The sequence below is a fragment of the Taudactylus pleione genome, unplaced genomic scaffold, assembly GCF_031769625.1.
Source record: "Taudactylus pleione unplaced genomic scaffold, aTauple2 ptg000321l, whole genome shotgun sequence".
Classification (NCBI taxonomy): Eukaryota; Metazoa; Chordata; class Amphibia; order Anura; family Myobatrachidae; genus Taudactylus; species Taudactylus pleione.
In genome coordinates, this window is record NW_028284722.1 from 3,051,429 (window position 1) to 3,072,223 (window position 20,795).

Genomic DNA, 20,795 nt, shown 5'->3' on the forward strand with positions numbered 1-20,795 from the left:
CATTTGCATCTTTAAATAATTATTTATGACAGTCTTGAAGAAAGAAGCAAAAAAGTTTTGCTTAATATTTTTCATTTGAAATCTACCTTTAACTTTGAACAACATCTAATTATGTTACGTTTATTTCTTGCTTTGCCATTCGTCAATGATTCTATCCTAGTGCTAAAAATTAAAGAGCCAATGCAGAGTTGAACATATACCTGTTTGCTGAATCTATCTTGCGTGATTTTGCTGCATACCTACAGCCACACCATACGGGATATGCCCAATCTCGTCTGATCTTGGAGGCTATGCAGCATTGGGCCCGGTTAGTACTGGGATGGGAGACCTCTTGAGAATACCAGGTGCTGTAGGTCAATGAATATAGGAGATAAATTGGAACAGAATGGTACACGACATTGCATCTGTATAAGTTTTCAAACTGTTCAAGAATATCCTTTCTGATCCTTATACACTAAGTGGAATTGACACTGATGTACTATGGGCCTGATTCAGAGCCGGACGCTCTGACCAGAGCGCTTGCTCTGAATCAGGGCCCTCCTACCTAAAATTGGAGCGGCCTCCAGGCAGCTCGCATAGCTGTGGGTGACCACCCACAGCTTATGCGAGCGGCCAAAAAGATGGTCGCGATCGTCAAGACAATCGCGACCATCGGGCTTGTGACGAGACCCTGTGGTAGGGTCTCGCTGCCGCAAGCCCAGGTGTGCTTTTGGCTCTATCAGAGCCAAAAGCACTCCCACTGACTTCACTAGTGATGTCAGTGGGGACGGCCCCATACGGTAGGCGTTCCCATGGGAACGCCTACGTCTGGGCAGCAACGCCCCCAGCACACCCACCAAAGGGGGCGTGTTGTCACTCACCATCGACAGCACGCCCCCTTTGGTGCGAGACCTGGAGCGACGGAGTGCCTGTCGCTAGCCGGGTCTCGCGCATGCGCACGACGGAGCTCAGCGCTCACGAGTGGGTCTGAATCTTGACCATCGTGACCATCAACCTGGTCGGTCGCTAAAGCTGTGGGTGGTAACTCACAGCTTAGCTAGCGACCCGGAGGCCGCACTTGAAAACACAAGCGGCCGCCCACATTCAGAGCGACCGCTCGCATTTTGCGAGCGCCTCTGAATGAGGGCCTATGTCTTATGGATGGTTGGTACGTACACAATAATTAAGCCTTCAACCTAAGTTCTGTGTGGAATCTTCCCTTCTTTTGTACAAGTGATTTTGCTGTTGGCATTCTCCGGAACCAAGAATAAAGGGGTGATGCAGGATTGTGAGCAATTCAGTCACATCTCCGAGGGACTGTCAATGGAATTTGTGGCTATGCAGTGATGTCCAGAAGCATAAATAGTCCTGGTTTCAGATGGCATTTTTTACACCAGGGACATTGCAGGTGCAAGTGCTCATTGATAATGATGACGAGTATCAAACCAAGCATAGTGTATTAATAGGTGTGGTTTGCCCACAGAAATGAGTACAACTCTGTACATGGGTAAATACATTCATTTAATGACATATATTACATTTGATATCTATTCATAATGCTGTATAATTAATGTTATATCAATTTTTTAATTATCCCTCTTCCCTTTAGACTGTGAACTCATGAGCAGGGTCTTCCTCCCTCCTTCCTCCTGTTCTCATCACCTACTTCTCTTGCACACCTGCAACACTTGCTCCTTGGGATCTCTGCCTCTGTACTCCAATTACCTGTTTTTGTTTTTTCAGGTGAACTACACCTGTCATTTGCTCCCACGCTGACAGCTACAGGTGTCAGCTGATGCTGTACTTTTCTATAGCACACATTGTATCATTGGCAGTGTCGAGATTTGTAGTGTTTTACCCTGTATTGTCTTATTGTTTTGCTCTTTCTACAGAACACTTGTGGTGCCCTAGAAATAAAATCTAATAATAATAATAATAATAATAATAATAATAATAATAATAATAATGTTGTGCAGTTAAGTTAACATGTGAAATACAAGCTCCCAGTCTCTAAAATCAAACCAAACATCTCCTGCCTCCCAACCAAGCAGAGGTGAGACATGGCCCATGAGCGGTGAGCAGGAGGAGTATTAGGTGATGACGTGGATGAGGCTCTGAGTCCACACTATACAGCTGGTGTGCCGGAGGTGCAGAGTCAGAAATTATTTAGCTGGTTCCAGGGGCTGCACTGAGCTTTTTGCACTGTTGACCTTGGGAAGCAAGGATAATGGTTAGCATTACTGTCTCACAGCACTGTGGTCATGGGTTCGATTCCTGCCATTGCCCTAACTGTATGTAGTTTGTATATTCTCCCTGTTCTTGCATGGGTTTCATCCGGGTACTCAGGTGTCCTCCCACAATCCAAAAAATATAATGTTTTCTCCGAACAAAACAATTAACCCTAGTGTGTATGTGTGAGCATCTGGTAAAGAATATAGAGTATAAAGCTCTGCTGGGGCAGGGATTGATGTGAATGTACAAATATTATCTGTAAAGTGCTGCGCAATATGTGTGCGCTGTATAAATAACTGGTAATAAATAAACATCCTGGATGAGGGCTATATACACATGTATGGAATTGTGATGCTACTGCTGTCTGGTGCCTCAATACAGCACTAGGAGCAGAAGAGTAGATGTGTGTGTATATATATATATATATATATATATATATGTAGATGTGTGTGTATATATATATATATATATATATACATATATATATATCTACACTCCACCGGTAGGTCTAAGCAAATGTAGTTATGTATGACAAATAGTCCAGGATGGATTCCACAACTCAGTACACTTTCACAGAGAGGTTTAAATAAAATCTTAGGGTTATAATAATGCATTTTGGTTAATGTGAGCTACATTGTCTCTAGCCAATCATATACTTCCTGCTATAGCTAGCAGAATGTGCCTTTAAGTCAAATAATTTCATATGTCTGGTTCACTCCATGATATTTATTTTAATTATAGTTTATATATTAGAGCACATCTTCTTAGTAAGCAAGATCTTTCCTAATGTAATCTACATTTGTATATTTCACTGATCTATACTGTTTCTAAATAGCCTAGTTTTACTCTTGTTTTGCAGTAACAATGATGATGTCAGAGGACAGCTGCTCCAGCTGAGAATTAATCTTTCTTCTGATGCATGTGGTGTTTGAAGGCTTTAAAGTGTAAGAATATGCTTGCTTTATCTATAGAGATGGGTCCTCATAGACCTAACCTCATTATGCCATATGATAGGAGATGCCCAGCAAGCCTCATTATGCCATATAATAGGAGATGCCCAGCAAGCCTCATTATGCCATATGATAGGATATGCCCAGCAAGCCTCATTATGCCATATGATAGGAGATGCCCAGCAAGCCTCATTATGCCATATGATAGGAGATGCCCAGCAAGCCTCATTATGCCATATGATAGGAGATGCCCAGCAAGCCTCATTATGCCATATGATAGGAGATGCCCAGCAAGCCTCATTATGCCATATGATAGGAGACGCCCAGCAAGCCTCATTATGCCATATGATAGTAGACGCCAAGCATGGCTGAGCTGCTTCGAGAGTTGTAGCATAGCTTCATTTTCTTACAATTTTGTAGCTTATTCACATCGCAGATGCAGGGAAACACCACTCACAGGGGCATATTCAAGAGAATAGCAGAAATCCCACACCTGCGAGGTTTTTCCTGCAGGTGCAGGTTTTTTGCCATTCTATTAGGTGCGTGTTTTTTTTAAAACACGCGCCAGGAGGTTTTTATTCTCGCACCTCCTGAGCAAGCCTGATTTTTCCTAAAATCATCAGGACTTGCTCTGACACCCCCGCGGCACCCCCCCCCTCTGAGGACTAATTAGGCAATTGGGAGTATCCAATTAGCTTAATTAGTTCTTAATTACTTACCTTCGGCAGCGCTGTCTTCTTCATCCTATGTCGGGAGCCGGCTCTTCTGCAGCAGGGTGAGTATGTCAGTGTGTGTGGTGTTTGTAAGTGTGTATGAGTGTGTATGTGTGTCCCGGTGTCATTGTGCCCCATGTAATGGGCGCTGGGAGAACTACATCTCCCAGCAGCGCTTGTCCCACCCACCCGCCCCTGGTACTCCCATCAGACCTCTATCCAGTTAGAAGAGAGATGGCAAGCCACCGGAAGCCATGGAGACCCCCGGGGACCCCCGACCAGATAAGTGATTTTTTTTTATTTATGGGACGCATGGTTTTCAGTGAAGAAAACCCAGCATCCACTATTTTTTTTTAATTGAATCCCACGGGTATCGGGAGCGTGCATACCCACGGGATTCTAAACCTCGCACCCAATTGAATATACCCCACAGTGTACTAGAGTTTCTGGGCTGCAATCTTATACACACAGGAATTAGTTTTAAACTGGATATGTTTAAGAAGCCGGTGGCCACAATCCCGACTGCTGGCTTCCCGAATCCTCTATCCCGCCTAGGGTTAAATGACAGGCTACTAAAATCTAGACGCCTGTCCGTTTTCCCGATGCCGGGAGACAGGCGCCTGGCATCCTGATCGAAGGGATGCCGGGCGCCACGAGCGGACAGCCGCAGGGGGGAGGGTAAGGTTTAGGACACCCAGGGGGGAAATAGGGTTAGGCACCCCCCCGGGAGGGTTAGGGTTATGCTAAGGGGAGGGAAGGTTAGGGTTAGGCACCCCCGGTGGGGGACTTAGGGTTATGCACCCCCCGGGGGACTTAGGTTTAGGCACTGGGTAAGGGGGGGTTAGGGTTAGGCACTTAGAGGGGGGAGGTTAGGGTTAGGCACTTGGGGGGAGGCTAGGGTTAGGCACCCCTAAGGAGGGTTAGGGGGGTTGGTTAGGTTAGTTTATAATTACATTAGGGACGATCAGGATTTCCAGCGCTGTCGGGCTTCCGCTGCCGGGCTCTGCTGCTTTGACGGGCTGCGGCAGCCGGGAATTGAACTTCCTTTCATGCGGCAGCCGGGATCCCATACCGAATGCGTTTTAAACATGTACAAAGTCAAAGATCAAGCACAATGAATTGCATGAGAAAAAACCATGGCTGCTGCATCATAGCACTTTGTATACAAATTAAGACTTATTCACACACAGATGTACAAGTGTCACACATCAAATTGATCAGTGCAATCTAGCAAAGCAGTTTTGATGCTTCCAGTTGTTTTATTTGTGCAAATAAGATTCTCATTTACAGCATGGCCGAGTGACCTGGGATCTGGCACACAGAGAGGGGCTAATTGACGGGACTGGAGCCACAGTGTATGAGGACACGTCTTACTTGATGAAAGTATTTAAAAATTCTTTCAAACGTTTGAACACATCCATCCGTGGCTATATCTGTATTATTTCTCAGTGCTGCAGTTGTCCGGGACTTTGTACAAAGATTGTTCCAATTCCTTTGTGACAAAAATCGCAACCAACTGTTGTGTATCTGGTGCACTGTAAGAATCTATTTATGCGGCTATGATGTGTCTAAGATGTAATATTTAGAGAAAAAGTATATTATACTACCCATGTAGGAGTGTCTCAATCGTGCCAAGCATTTTACGCTATATGGTGTAAAAGATGTCAGGTGTATGAGGAGACACATCTGTATATAGATAGTGTAGATAGATAGATAGGTAGATAGTAGAGATGAGCGGGTTCGGATCTCAGAGATCCGAACCTACCCGAATTTTGAGATCGTTAGTTCGGTTCCCCTGCCGGCGCCGGATCTCAAACCAAGACAAAACCATAGAGATTAAGGACCTCATTCAGAGTCGTTCAAAGCGGCCGCATGGTCGTATGCCACCGATGTTCGCTATACGGCGCATACGTAAAGTTCGCAATGCGCGTGCGCAAACGAGCCACTATGATCAGAAATTTCTCTCTCCTTGAACACAGCCAGGTCGGTAGTTTGATTGACAGATTGAGGCGTTTGTGGGTGGTAACAGGGGAAGGTGCTTGAAAACGGGGGAGTTGAGATCCGAACGCAGTCGTGTCTAATTATGCGAACGGTGTTTTATGGGAGTACATTCGGTTTATGGGAGTGCATAATTAACAAAGTAGCGTCATGGCACATGTGACATGAGAGGTTTTTACACTGACATGATGGTAGAGCTTAAGAGAGGGTATGGTCAACCTTAAGCTCTACGACCAGTTCCGATGGTTGCCGATGGTCTCGATTAATCCTTATATGCCTGGAGACGATCTGTAATGCGTACGAGAAGGGGGCGTATTTTTTTGAATTCCGGCCGCTTCCTCCCCTTGGTCGGCCAGCTACCGATCCGAACTTAGGGACGCACCTTGTGAGGGAATCATTTGCATATCCGGCCCCTTTTCCCGTACGACCGTGCGGCCACTTCGACCGACTCTGAATGAGGTCCTAAATCTTGCGGCTCGCGAGCTTTCGTCTCTATGTATATAAGGGACCATGTGGCGGCCGCCATTTCACTCCGGCTGTGGAGACTGAACAGGAAGGGTGGGTAGTGTAGGGCTGGGAGAGGTAGTACTTACCTGTGCTGGTGCTGTGCTGTGTCCTGGACTGGTGACTGCTGATCCATCTGATGCTGTCCCTGCTGTGCTGTCTGCTCTGTCCATCTGGGCTGGTGCTGTTGCTGATCCATCTAGGCTGGTGCTGCGCTGTCTGCTGCGTCCAGCTGGGCTGGTGCTGATCCATCTGGGCTGGTGCTATGCTGTTTGCTGCGTTCATCTGAGCCCAAGTTCTGGACCCGAAAAAAAAATATATATTTTTTTTTTGTCTTTTTATTTTTTTCTGTGTGTGCGTGTTAGGCTTAGCCACACAAGATACAGCAACACAACCTAGTGCTGCCCGACTCCAGTCGTCATCAATCTGTGCTCTGAGCCCAAGTTCTGGACCTGAATTTTTTTTTTTTTTAAATTGTGTCTTTTGTCTATTTTCTGTGTGTGAGTGTTAAGCTTAGCCACACAAGATACAGCAGCAATGGAAGTTGCAACCTAGTGCTGCCTGACTCCAGTCATCATTGATCTGTCCTCTGTGCCCAAGTTCTGAACCCAAAAAAAAATTAAAATAAAATAGTGTATTTTGTCTATTTTTTTTCAGTGTGTGCGTGTTAGGCTTAGCCGCACAAGAAACAGCAACGCAACCTAGTGCTGCCCGACTCCAGTCGTTATCAATCTGTGCTCTGGGCCCAAGTTCTGGACCCCAAAAATCCCCCCAAAAATAGTGTATTTTATCTATTTATTTTCTGTGTGTGCATGACTGCATGTGTGTGAATTTTGTAACCGCACCTTGGCTATACTATTGGTGCTTGTGACACTGCTTCAAGAACGCAGAAAATATGGAGGGCTGTCACATGACAAGAGAGCAAGGCCAAGAACCACATGTTGTAGCTGCCACCAACAGTCATCATAATGATGCAAGGCCGTCAACTTCCTTGTCCTCTATGAAGACCCATGCCCCAGGGCTTAAGTCACACCATGGATAAGGTAAAGCTACTTTTACGATAGTAAAGAAAAAAATCGAAAGGCAAGTTGCCTTTAGATAAACAAAAAATTGACAATATGCCATTCACTACACGAAGTGGCAAGGAAAGGATAAGGCCTTGGCCTTTATTTATGATGACTGCTAGTTCAGATAACCTTTCTGTTTCTAGTAGTAGTGGTGGTGGTACCATTAAAAAATTTAAATTTGTTAAGAAGAGTAAGACAGTGTTGGAAAAACCAACTGTGTGCCCTGAGAAATTGAAATCACAAATCCCGAGGAGAGTGCAAGTGTGTCCGCTGTTGCCATGTGTGAGCCAGACCTAAATACTAGTGTACTGGAGAATCCTCCAAGTTCTAACATTTGTGTGCCCTCTGTAAATGTGGGGAAGGACAGTCAACATCTTGCAGACGTAGTCAGTGAGGATGCTTCTGTGGAATTGCACATGGAGGAGGAGGATATTTTAGTAGTTGAAGGTGCTAAGGATGATGATGAGGATGTTGATGATGAAGATGTTGGTGATGAGGATGTTGATGTCGAGGATGTCCTTTGTGTAAGTAAGGCAACAGCTGTTGCCCATGGATTGAAAAAGCCAACACCCATTGTTGTCATGCTAAGGCAAAGACAAAAAAATCCACTCCTCACATGTGGAATTATTTCCACCCCAATCCGGACAACAGTTGTCAAGCCATATGTAACCATTGCCAATCAAGAGTGAGTAGAGAAAGAGACCTAAACCACCTAGGAACCTCCTCCTTGTTACATCATTTGGAGCGCATTCATCAAATATCAATTGTATGTCGCCAACTTCCAAAACTCAAAATGTAACAAGTCCAGTGTCACCTACCTGCTCCCTCTCTGTGGAATCCAAGCGCCTTTGATCTCCACCACCAACACCTGCTTTATCAACATCCGTCATCGGGAGTAGTCCTTCTGCATCCAATGTTGTTATTCGAAGCATGATTGACTCCTCTCCTATCCGTGATTCCTCAGAAGGATCCTTGATGACTATGCCTGTTGCTGCTGCTGTTGCTGTGAGTGGATCTTCATCCCAGAAGGGGACCTTGAGGAAGACTACTTATAGCGTATCCTCCAAAAAACAATTAACTGTCAAACAATCGTTTGCAAGGGCAAACAAGTATGACAGCAATCACCCAATTGCACAGTGGATTACTGATGCCATAACAGCTATGCAGGTATTAGATGTTCGTCCAGTATCTGCCATTACTGCAGTGGGTTTTCAACAGTTAATTGAGGTCCTGTGTCCTCGCTACCTGATCCCTTATAGATTCCACTTCGCTAGAACAGCAACTCCAAGTCTGTACAAGGACATTAAAAAAAAACCTTATTAATGTCCTCAGAAATGCTGTTGTACCCACTGTCCACTTGACCACTGATATGTGGACAAGTGGGACAGAGTAAACTAAGGATTACATGACTGTGACAGACCACTGGGGAGGTGTATTGCCTACAACAGCAACAGCAGCAGCAACATTTACCAAAAGACAGCTGATGCAGAGCCAGCAAGCAGGATGCAACCCTTTTGCCCTTTTAACTAGATGAAAAAATCAATATTGTGAGGTGGTCAAAAATGACTGGAAATGAGTGGAAATAATTGTTATTAAGGTAATTAATACTGTAGGAACAAAAAAAGACCCATTTTATTTGATTTTAGCTGTTTTTTTTTTTTTTTAAGAATAAATCCAGATCCATAACCAAAACCTGAGAAAAAAAACACGGAGGTGAGGTTTTGGCAAAACCAAACCAGATCCAAAACCAGGGGAGATCCAAAACCAAAACATGGGGGTCAGTGCACATCCCTAATAGATAGATAGATAGATAGTTATGAGATAGATAGATAAATATGAGATATTTAGATATGAGACAGATAGATAGATAGATAGATAGATAGATAGATAGATAGATAGATAGATAGATAGATAGATAGATAGATAGATAGATAGATAGATAGATAGGAGAATGATAGATAGATAGATAGATAGATAGATAAATATGAGATAGATGGGTATGAGATAGATAGAAAGATAGATAGATAGATAGATAGATAGATAGATAGATAAATATGAGATATATAGATATGAGATAGATAGATGGATGGATAGATAGAAATATAGATAGATAGATAGATATGCAATATGTAGATTGATAGATAGATAGATATGCAATAGATAGATAGATAAATAGATAGATAGATAGATAGATAGATAGGTAGATAGATAGATAGCTATGCAATAGATAGATAGATCGATAGATAGATAGATAGATAGATAGATAGATAGATATGAGATTTAGAGATAGATAGATAGATAGATAGATAGATAGATAAATATGAGATATACAGATTAGGGGTGAGCGGGTTCGGATTTCTGAAATCCGAACCCCCCCGAGCCACCCCGATCCGAGTCCGATCCGAGTCAGGCTCGACTTTTCCCACCTGACTCAGATCTGAAATCGAGGCAAAACGTCATCATCCCGCCTTCCGAGTCTTGCGGGTTTTGGATCCTATATAAGGTACCCGCGTCGGCGCCATTTTCTCACTCGGCTGTGGACAGTGAAGAGGGAGGGTGGGAGTTAGGGCTGGCTGGGCTGTGTAGTGTAGTGTAGTGCTGCTGTTGTCCACTACTTCAAAGTCCATAGGGGCTAGCTGTGTTGTGCTGTGCTGCTGTTGTTAATAGGGGCTGTGTCCACTACTTCAAAGTCCATAGGGGCTGGCTGGACTGTGTTGTGCAGTCAGTTCTCCATAGGGGCTGTGTCCACTCCAAAGTCCTGTGCAGTGTCCCAGTCCTAAAGGGGTGCTGTAGTGTTGTCAAGGGGGTGCTCTGTCCATCAGGGGTGCTCCCCCCAAGTGCTAAAAAAATAATATATTTTCTGTGTTTGTGAATTGTGTGCGCAGTAGCCGCACGTGCATCAACAAAGTAGTGCCAAGCGTGCGCCTGTGTCATAAGTTAAGGGCCAGCTGGCTTGACCGTTAAAGGGTGCTGTAACCCCCAAAGTACACTCCAAACCAAAAAATATATATTTTCTGTGTTTGTGACTTGTGTGCACTGTGGCTGCACGTGCATCAACAAAGGAGCAGCGCCAAGAGTGCGCCTGTGTCCCATAAGTAAAGATCCGGCTGGCTCATTTCTTAAAGGGTGGTGTAACCCACAAAGTGCACTACTCTCCAGCAAAAATAAAAAAATATTTTCTGTGTTTGTGTGCGCTTTAGCCGCACGTATATATCAATATAACATAAATGGAGGACCAAACTTTCTCCGATAAAAATAAAATAGGGAAAGATCAAGAACCACTTCCTCCTAGTGCTATTGCTGCTGCTGGGAGTTGTTCATCATCCCAGAGAGAAAGTAGGAACATCACTACTTTTACTAAACAATTGACCCTCCAACAGTCCCTAGCGATGAGGATGAAGTACGACAGCAGTCATCCTGAAGCAAAACGTATAACTGAGGCCTTGACTGCTATGTTGGTGTTAGACGTGCGTCCGGTATCCGCCATTAGTGCAGTGGGATTTAGACAATTGATGGAGGTAGTGTGTCCCCGGTTCCAAATCCCGTCTAGATTCCACCTGCATCCTCAAAGCAGCAGCGACAAGCGTGCGTCTGTCTGTTAAAGGATGGTGTAACCCTCAAAGTGCACTCCACAAACAATAAAAATATTCTTCTTCTTTTTTCTGTCTTTGTGAATTGTGTGGGCTGTAGCCACACTTGCATCCTCAAAGCAGCAGCGACAAGCGTGCGTCTGTCTGTTAAAGGGTGGTGACACCCTCAAAGTGTGCTACACAAACAATAAAAATATTCTTCTTTTTTCTGTCTTTGTGAATTGTGTGGGCTGTAGCCACACTTGCATCCTCAAAGCAGCAGCGACAAGCGTGCGTCTGTCTGTTAAAGGGTGGTGACACCCTCAAAGTGTGCTACACAAACAATAAAAATATTCTTCTTCTTTTTTCTGTCTTTGTGAATTGTGTGGGCTGTAGCCGCACTTGCATCCTCAAAGCAGCAGCGACAAGCGTGCATCTGTCTGTTAAAGGGTGGTGTAACCCTCAAAGTGCTCCAAAAAATAAAAAACTATTTTTTTAATGTGTTTGTGACTTGTGTGCGATGTAGCCGCACGTGCATCAACATAGTAGCAGCGCCAAGCGTGCGCCTGTGTCATAAGTCAAGGGCTGGTTTGGACATCTGGTCCGGACTGAAGGACGTGCCAACAATTTCTGACAAGTCTACTGTCACTGCATATGATACTGTCCTCAAAGCAGCAGTGACAAGCGTGCGTCTGTCTGTTAAAGGGTGGTGACACCCTCAAAGTGTGCTACACAAACAATAAAAATATTGTTCTTTTTTTTTCTGTCTTTGTGAATTTTGTGGGCTGTAGCCGCACTTGCATCCTCAAAGCAGCAGCGACAAGCGTGTGTCTGTCTGTTAAAGGGTGGTGTAATTCTCAAAGTGCTCCAAAAAATAAAAAACTATTTTTTTAATGTGTTTGTGACTTGTGTGCAATGTAGCCGCACTTGCATCCTCAAACAGCAGCGACAAGCGTGCGTCTGTCTGTTAAAGGGTGGTGACACCCTCAAAGTGTGCTACACAAACAATAAAAATATTCTTCTTTTTTCTCTTTGTGAATTGTGTGGGCTGTAGCCGCACTTGCATCCTCAAAGCAGCAGCGACAAACCTTGCGTCTGTCTGTTAAAGGATTACATTGGTGACAGCATCCAAGTAGGCATGTCAGACAGTCCGTACCTGTACTGGCAGGAAAAAGAAGCAATTTGGAGGTCCCTGTACAAACTGGCTCTATTTTACCTGAGTTGCCCCCCCTCCAGTGTGTTCTCCGAAAGAGTGTTTAGTGCAGCCGGGAACCTTGTCAGCGAAAGGCGTAGGAGGTTGCTTCCACAAAATGTGGAGAAGATGATGTTCATAAAATGAATTATCAACTCTTCCAGGGAGACCAGCCTCCAGAACGTACAGAGGGACCTGTGGTTGTGGATTCCAGCGGGGACGAATTAATACTCTGTGAGGATGAGGATGTACACAACACTGAAGAGGGTGAGGAATCGGTGGATGAGGAGGATGAGGATGACATCTTGCCTCCGTAGAGCCAGTTTGTGCAGGGACAGATTAATTGCCAGCTTGTTTTGTGGGGGCCCAAACGAACCAATAATTTCAGCCACAGTCGTGTGGCAGACCCTGGAGCTGAAATGTTTGGTTTGTTAAAGTGTGCATGTCCTGTTTATACAACATAAGGGTGGGTGGGAGGGCCCAATGACAATTCCATCTTGCACCTCTTTTTTTTCTTTGCATTATGTATAGTTTGGGGCCTAGTTTTTCAAACTGCCATCCTGTCTGCCACTGCAGTGCCACTCCTGGATGGACCACGTATTTGTGCCGCCCACTCGTATCTCTTAGCATAGTCATCCAGCTACCTCGGTGCAACCTTTTGGACATAAAAACACTATTGTGAGGTGTGAGGTGTTCAGAATAGACTGGAAATGAGTGGAAATTAAGGTTATTGAGGTTAATAATAGCATAGGAGCAGAAAAACCCACAAATTCTGTGATTTTAGCTGTTTTTATGCTTTTTAAAAAAAAATACAGATCCAAAACACAAAACCCAGAACCCAAAACACCTAAGGGTGGTTTTGGCAAAACCAATCCAGATCCAAAACACGAAGAAAGATCCAGATCCAAAACACAAAACACGAAAAGTGGCCGGTGCACACCCCTAATACAGATATGAGATAGATAGATTGATAGATATGACTAAGATAGATAGATAGATAGATAGATAGATAGATAGATAGATAGGAGAATGATAGATAGATAGATATGAGATAGATAGATAGATAGATAAATAGATAGATAGATAGATAGATAGATAGATAGATAGATAGATAGGAGAATGATAGATATGAGACAGACAGATATGAGATAGATAGATAGATAGATAGATAGATAGATAGATAGATAGATAGATAGATAGATAGATAGATAGATAGATAGATAGATATGAGATGGATAGGTATGAGATACATGAGATAGATAGATAAATAAACATGAGATATATAGATATTAGATAGATAGATTGATAGATAGATAGATAGATAGATATGAGATATATAGATAGATATGAGATAGATAGATATGAGATAGATAAATATGAGATATATAGATATGAGATAGATAGATAGATAGATAGATAGATAGATAGATAGATAGATATGAAATAGATAGATAGATAGATAGATAGATAGATAGATATGAGGTAGAGAGATAGATAGATAGATAGATATTAGATAGATAGATAGATAGATATATAGATAAATATGAGATATATAGATATGAGATAGATAGATAGATAGATAGATAGATATGAGATAGATAGATAGATAAATATGCAATACATAGATTGATAAAAAGATAGATATGCAATAGATAGATAGATAGATAGATAGATAGATAGATAGATAGCTATGCAATAGATAGATTTAGAGATAGAAAGATAGATAAATAGAAAGATAAATATGAGATATACAGATATGAGATAGATAGATCAATAGATATGACAAAGATAGATAGATAGATAGATAGATAGATAGATAGATAGATATGAGATATATAGAATGATAGATAGATAGATAGATAGATAGATGTATAGATAGATAGTGTGAGGACATGAGATGTGTGTTTAAAATGTATTTGCAGCATCTCAGTCCTTGCAGCGATTAATTAACTTTTTAGCCCTTGGTGTTCCCCTACCCGTCTCCTAGTGTATGTGTGATCATTCTCAGGACACACATTTCCATTAGCAGGTATATTATTTACTGCAAGAATGGCAGGAAATTTAATGTTTAGTATTGTCTAGCCCTTGATGTGTAGCCTATATTTAGCCCTAGTCCATATGTCTGTTTATTCATAACCAGTATAGCAGTGTAGCATCTCACAAAACAAAAGATCCCCTATGTTAATTCCCACCTCTGCAGGGTACGCTCAGGATTTACACCTCCTTCCATTTGCCTGCTTTTGTGCTTCACGGGAGCCTGGTAGACTCCACGGAGCCAACCCAGTAGGTGTTCATCAGGGAAGTAATATCTGGGGGAGGTAGGAGTTACAGGAAACTGTGCAAATCCCCTGGGTGGTCACAATATTGTGGGAAATTGGAAGGTTTCAAAAGAGGTCACCGATGGTCCCTCAGCATGTTAGTCGCTGACTTTGGCTAAGAGTTCTGTGCAGATTTATGTTTTGGAAATTCTGCAAGGACCTATACGATATTCACTGCTGTGTGTTCTGTGATTAGCTTCTACTGTATGGGATCCTGGAAATGATTGAGTGGACTTATACGCTATTCACTGCATATGTGATCAGTGATAGTTTCTACAGTGGGGACTGAGGGTCTCTAGCTATTTCATGAAATTGTTCTGGGATGTTATCCTCTACTGGGACTGCCTCTGTCCAGACTACTACCTGTTTATTGTCTGTTCACTGTATTTATCACTTGTCCTGACATATTATCTATTTCTGTGTGCTGTGGAAAAATAAACCATCACGTTGGTTTCATCTGCTTGGTGTCTGGGTGATTGAGAGAACCTTGTATCCTCACATTTGGCAGCAGCGACAGTGGGATCATTCAGACATCAATCAAGGAGCAGAGAAAGTGTGAAGTCACTCACAATAGAGAAGAGAGGATTAGGCCATATGTAAGAAAAGAGAAATTGCAGTAGGGTGGTCCCAGCAACTGAGTGGACGTCAGTCCTGTAGCAGGTAAAATGGTGCAAAGGAAAGTAAGTCAGTGCCTCAAGTCTCCCAGGGCAGTGAAGCTCATGATAGGAGGTACGTCGGCATGTCAGCAGGCTAGGAAGCCAGATATGTTATTTATTATAAGGATGCAGTACATGTGGGAGTACTGGAATGAAGCTTGGAGGATGATCAGTGGGTGGAGAGTATCCAGCTTAACAGAAAAATTGTGTTATCTGGGAGATGCTTTCATGCACTTCAGAAGTGAAGCAGTAGCATGGAATATGCTGGATGAACAAGAGTTTGAAGAATACACGGAGGAAGTGAAGGCTACAATGGCCCAAATGATATAAAGAAGCCAATATCCAAAGACAGAAGGGCAGGTCTAGGATAAGTTGTCCTCCTGGACAGATCCACAGGAAAGATTATTAATAGGACTACTGTAACCCGGCCAGGCAACCGAGGAGTTCGCTCCAATATTAGCTGTTACCAGTGGAGCGGGGTCATTGTCGATGGGACCCCTAAGCCCTCTGAAAGTCATGAGCATGGAGGAATTGATAGCAGAATGCCAGCTGTGAGGCATCCCTGTCCAATTCAGCAATCAAGGGAAATCCTCCAGTGTATGCTCCAGGACCAGGGGGACACCACCAAAGCATTCACTGATTATCGGACGTGGATTCTCAGTCATGGCCCACGGATGAGTGTGGGGGAACAGCAGGAATGTCTGGATTAGTACTTTGTTGTGGCAGAGGAAGAGGCTTTAGATCAGGGGCTCCTAGATACCCCAGGCTGGTGGGACCAGTGTAGCAGGGTGGAAGCTGAAAAGCACTGTTTGCAACAGCTTCTCCCCCACCCAAAGGACGCAGCTGCCCAGTGTACTATACTGGGAGAGGCTAGCGTCAAGGTGAAGGAAGTCGTGCCCACAATACAGGCACCCCAGGAGGAGCCAAATTACACCTTCCCTTTTGCTGAGGTGGAAGATGGAGACCTATTAAACAGCTGCCAGGGGTTCTATGAGGATGGTGTCTAAGAGGAGATCACCAAGGTTGGGGTAGTACCATCTCACATCCCGACCACAAGCATACCAGTCACAGATGGCATCGTGGTCCAGGCTGTTCAGCATACTCAGCTGAGAGAGGCCCATCATGATGGACTGTCAATGGCAGACTCTTTTATTTCATTGGGGGAGGCTGAGGAGAAAATACTCTGTGTATATCATGCTATCCTAAGTCCCCCTGAAGGATATGAAGGATTGTACCCGATCACCTATTTGGAAACTGAGGAGTTGCAGGAAACATGCTGGTACATACCCTGTGATTTAAAAGGAACATGGGTAGCAAAGACTGTTAACCTAACATCAGATCATAAATCAGAAGAGGATATGTTATCACCCTGTAATAACCCTGACAGTGGTTTGGACTGTAACTATGTGCCAGGGATTTGCCTGCCATTAGTAAGATTCCAGCAAGTACAGACCAGGTGGATGTCAGGATACAACGCTTGCAACCCCTTCTCCCAACCCAGGGAGAAGGCACTGCACAACCCGGCCCCCTGCATCTCACAGAACACGAGGCATTTATGGAGATAATTTTGGAGTGTTCAGCGGTTAAAACATTGTGTGGTACCCCACCATTTATCCAGGCGACCGGGCTAGTAGAGGGAGTTACCAAGGAGGAGGACAGCCTAGAAGAAGTTCCAGGTGAGTCACTGGCTTTTAAGGGGGGAGGGCCAGGACAGGACCAGCCTGTCCTGGTGGCTCCTCTGCAGCCACTAACTGCATTGTTCCAGATAGAAGGTTCATCCTGGGGCCCGGGCATTGAGGAGCCCACATGTTGCACTGAAAGTTGTCAGCCCCCAGTTGGTTTTTGGAGGAGGAAGGAATGGACACTGCCACGGAAGTGCCATGTACAGAGCCCCAATTTTTGCCTGCCCCTGGGCAGCTGGTACTTGTACAAGGTGGGGAGGGGGACGGTACCCACTGCCCCTGTTTTCCAGAAGTGAGGGTATTAGGACACCCGATTGGTATGCTTTGGGGAAAGAGGTGTGATAATGTGATGGGGGAACACCTAACGTATGACTTGAGGGAATTGCTAAACCTCTGGTGGTAAAAGGGCACATGTTATATTGTAATTTTGCACTCATGGATTGCCTAACTAGACTGCTTCTTACAGCCTGGGTCTTAGGTGACATTACTCTGTGGGACACTGGTGGCACACTCAGCCATAAGATGCTTTACCCTGCACCCCACCTCACCCAGTCAGTAATGTTTCCTGATCACCCCGGGGAACAAGGCCTAAAAAGTGGGAAAGGAATGTGAGGACATGAGATGTGTGTTAAAAATGTATTTGCAGTACTTCAGTCCTGACATATTATCTATTTCTGTGTGCTGTGGAAAAATAAACCATCACGTTGGTTTCATCTGCTCTGTGTCTGAGTGATTGAGAGAACCCCGTATCCTCATAGATAGATAGATAGATAGATAGATAGATAGATAGATAGATAGGAGATATACAGATATGAGATACATAGATAGATACATAGTTATGAGATAGATAGATAGATAGATAGATAGATAGATAGATAGATAGATAGATAGATAGATAGATAGATAGATAGGAGATAGACAGATATGAGATACAAAAATAGATACATAGATATGAGATAGATAGATAGATAGATAGATAGATAGATAAATAGATAGATAGATAGATAGATAGATAGATTGATTGATTGATTGATAGATATGAGAGAAATAGATATGAGATAGAAAGATAGATAGATAGATAGATGGATATGAGAGAGATAGATAGATAGATAGATAGATATGAGAGAAATAGATAGATAGATAGATAGATATGAGATAAATAAATACATATATAGATAGGTATTGGATAGATAGATAGATAGATAGATAGATAGATAGATAGATATTGGACAGATAGATAGATAGATAGATAGATAAATAGATAGATAGATATGATACCTCTCATAATAATTTATTGAAATGTTCACATTTAATTGATCATTCAATGGTTCATAGAAAAGGGTTAACCCTGTGAATGAATTCATGAAACATTTTTAATGGCATCCGACACTAAGAGGTCTACAAAAAAGACCAGATTCAAAAATGAGTGACACTCAGATGATAGCTTTCATTACTAAATTCAACAACTCTAAAATAATTCAGATGTTATTGATAAAACATAAAATCATAGCCCCATGCTGAAATTTGCCATTTCATAAAACACTAGCACATATTGTTACAAATATCTGCTTCAGCATGTGGTCAGTTTTTTGGTCATTTCATGAAATGTAATCACAGTTTTTGCACATTATGTTGCAGATCAAAATGACAGCATCTATCCAGTTTTTTTAATACACTACATAAAACGTCTCGCCTATTAGCACATAGTGTCACAGAAAACATGGAATGGAAATGACGCTTTCTGTCTAAAACCTTTGTTTCATGAAATGCTCTACTTTTCCACTTTTAAATTGGAGTTTTATATTTCTTATATAAAAGGAACGTCAATTGAAATTATTATATCTAATAGGCCTACTTATAATTACACTGGGGAAGGTTTTGTTCAAGAAATCATTTGCTGTTCAGTTGTATTGATAGTCTTTTTTGTTTGTCAATTTTTAACTGTATTTTGTTTGTGGCACAATCTTTGTTACAGTGAATCTTCTACTTTTCATGACAGCAAAAAAAAAGAATTGAAATAGTTGAAAAGTTTTGGGTGGATTTCTAGATTTTTATACTTCCCTATTCATTCATCCTATTAATTCATCAGCTCTCACCCATTTTATGCTATGACCAAAAGTTTTACACAGATAGCGAGATTTCTATACCTTGTTTTTTATGACAACATGTTTATGTTGATGCACGATAATTAAAAGGGCAGTGTTTTTACGCGTCCCCATATCTGGCTATTAAAAGCTCTGCTCTTTTAATTATCTGGCATAATCATGAACAGTAGTGTTGGATTTTACAACCCAACACTTCATAAATAAACTCCATGGGCTATAGATCAGTCTCAACAGAAACAGAGAGATATAAAGTAAAGGGAAATATCTGTTATTATTGGAAAAGGAGGGTCTAATTATTAGCAGAGTGAGCAGGGTTAGGACACTGGGTCTGTAACCTATTAGCAGAGTATTAGCAGAGCTTGGGCTCTTAATAGCACTCTAAGCCCTTGCAGTACTGGTGGTGTGTGCTGGATCGGTGAAGTACTCAGCAAAGGTGCTGGTGGCGGATAGTCCACATGTGAAAAAAGCTTAACAAGTGTTTAGCTCAGAAAAGTGTAAATGCTTTTACTTCTAATGCGCAATGGAAACGGTATGCAGTCGGGATGCCGACGGTCTAAATGCCGATCGTCGGTATCCCGACTGTTTAATCCCAGCAAGGGTCTAAATGACAGGTGTTGAAATGCCGACGCCTGTCATTTCACCTATGCCAGGAGCCCGACGTCTGGCATCCCAATCACAGGTAAGCTGGGTGCTGGATGTAGACAGCCGTGGGGGGGGAGGTTAGGTTAGGGGCTTCTGGGGGGGACTTAGGGTTAGGCTATTGGAAGGGGAGGTTAGGGTTAGGCACCCCCCCGGAAAACTTTGGTTTAGGCTGCGGGGAAGGGGGTTTAGGTTTAGGCACTTACAGGGGGCTTAGGCACTTGGGGGGGAGGTTAGGATTAAGCACTCCTAAGAGTGGGTTAGGTTAGTAAATTGGAAAATACTTACCTGTCGAGATGAGAACCGTCGATCTTCAAGCGTCGGCATTAGAACCGCCGGGCATGCGTCCGGCGGTAAATCATACCGATGCCATGGAAACAGCCTATGTATAACAATAGAAGGCAGGGCACACCGTGTATTCCCCAGCAATACACATACAAAAAAAAATTGTATACAAAGGCGCTAAATTTAACAACGCACTTCCCTTATGCTGTCTACAAAGGGAATTCTTTATCTTCAGTCTCAAATATGAGGATGATATGTAAAGAGAGAGAATACACAAAATATCCTCATGTGTTACAGTAACCAGTGGATCTGTAGAAAACACTACGTGAGGTCAATAAGTTTATTATTCTTAAAATTATTGTGGTTGCCCCCGCACATTACTCTCACACTTTATAGGTGAATATACAGGCACATCAAATCAATCCTTCAAGTGGTAACACCTACACCATGGTATGGATTTGCAGGGGATGCCCCCCTTAATAATAAACTCACAAACTTATGAGGAAAATGAGCATATATGTGCTGTCTTTTTCCTTCTCTCCCAGTTGTATGGGATGAAACCCCACTTTTCCCATGAATCACCACTCCAACATCCAGCAATACTTTGAAAAAGATCCAGTTGTGGATAGAAATGCATTTCTGGGGACAGTTCACCTGGAGAGAAGGAGACCATACTTAGGAGGGAAGGAGGACATTCTTACTAGCATGACCCTGTGATTGTAACATAATTGAAACCTCCTCACTTGGGTATGAGTCCCTTCTTGGCTTCTTACTGCTGTTTTGTTTTACAGTATTTGGAGTAAAGAATGTTTTATAATGTAAAACCACTCTGGCACATCTCCTTTTTTCTCCTGGCTGACAATATTGCAGATATTGGAGACTGATTTGATGTACTTGTATATTAAC

General features: G+C 42.9%; 1 pseudogene; it reads left to right on the forward strand.

Moving 5' to 3' along the window:
* The first annotated feature begins 237 nt into the window (after positions 1–237).
* Positions 238–356, forward strand: LOC148509522 (5S ribosomal RNA; annotated as a pseudogene).
* The last annotated feature ends 20,439 nt before the right edge of the window (positions 357–20,795 follow it).